Source organism: Frankliniella occidentalis, unplaced genomic scaffold (assembly GCF_000697945.3).
Source record: "Frankliniella occidentalis isolate FOCC.00 unplaced genomic scaffold, Focc_3.1 Scaffold173, whole genome shotgun sequence".
Lineage (NCBI taxonomy): Eukaryota > Metazoa > Arthropoda > Insecta > Thysanoptera > Thripidae > Frankliniella > Frankliniella occidentalis.
Genome location: NW_026267299.1, coordinates 220,023 through 221,136, shown reverse-complemented (window position 1 = coordinate 221,136; position 1,114 = coordinate 220,023). Strand labels below are relative to the sequence as shown.

The 1,114-nt window shown below is 49.8% G+C and overlaps 1 protein-coding gene across 1 annotated transcript in view; it reads right to left on the bottom strand.

The window, feature by feature from the left end:
* The window catches only part of LOC113214574 (heat shock 70 kDa protein-like), a 44,100-nt gene that overhangs the window by 24,899 nt on the left and 18,087 nt on the right, over nucleotides 1–1,114 (bottom strand). The window lies entirely within an intron of this gene.

Here is a 1,114-nt window from a genome sequence, read left to right as displayed (position 1 = left end):
TATCACCGATACATATTGCTGTATCACAGTGATCGGATACAGAAAACTATATCAAATTGGATACAAAAAACTGTAATTTTTCTTAGAGTGTATAGCGATTTCCGTTTTCTTCTTCCCCGCATTCTTCTGCATTTCAGCTTTACCAGAATGCTTTATTAATACCTCATGACATGGTAAAATTAGCGTAGTTTGAACAGACAATGCAAGTCAGCGAAACGTGACGTCACAAGCCTTGAACCCCCCCCCCCCCTTTCCATCGTCACATTTGGTCACGCTTGCAACAACCCCCTCTTCCCCAAAGGGTGCGTGACGTCATTTGTGAACGGCCTCTTGAGCCCCCGCGGTGACGTTCGCACCGGTGAGACTGATGTAAAGACGGAACGGCAACCGTGCGCATTGCGAAATCGATGTAGTTTAGTTGTAGAGACTACACAGGGTGGCCACGCAACCTGGAAGTCAGGGAACGCATTGCGAAATCGATGTAGTTTAGTTGTAGAGACTACACAGGGTGGCCACGCAACCTGGAAGTCAGGGAAGTCAGGGAAAAGTCAGGGAAAAAAATATTGGTCAGGGAAGTCAGGGAAAAGTCAGGGAAATTGAACGTTGGTCAGGGAAAATGACTGAATCTTGCTCGAAATTGTTATTTTTAAACTCTCGGTGGCATTTTCAATTTTTGGGGAGGCAAAAAGTTACACTTAAAAAACCTTTAAAAGTCAGGGAATTTGCCTAAAAAGTCAGGGAAAGGTCAGGGAAAAGTCAGGGAATTTGATAGCTCCGATTGCGTGGCCACCCTGCTTCAGCGTAACAGGCTTCGCGCGACGGCGCGTGCCGCAGGCAGGTTAGGCGAGGAGGCGGGTGGGTGTGCCAGACACACCTGCTGTTTCAGTAATGACACTTCGAGTCCCAGGGAGGTCCTCTTGTGCATGCTATAGGGTATTGGTCTAGAGCGCTGAGCGGAAGTAGAAGAACAAAAACGGAAGATGGAAAGGCGCCCGAGCCGTCCCCCTCTCCTCCACTGGGAGGAGTGGGGGAGCGCCCGGGGAGAAGTGGAGGGCAGGCGGGGAGGAGTGCGGGCGCCTTCCCATCTTCCGTTTTTGTTCTTCTACTTCCGCTC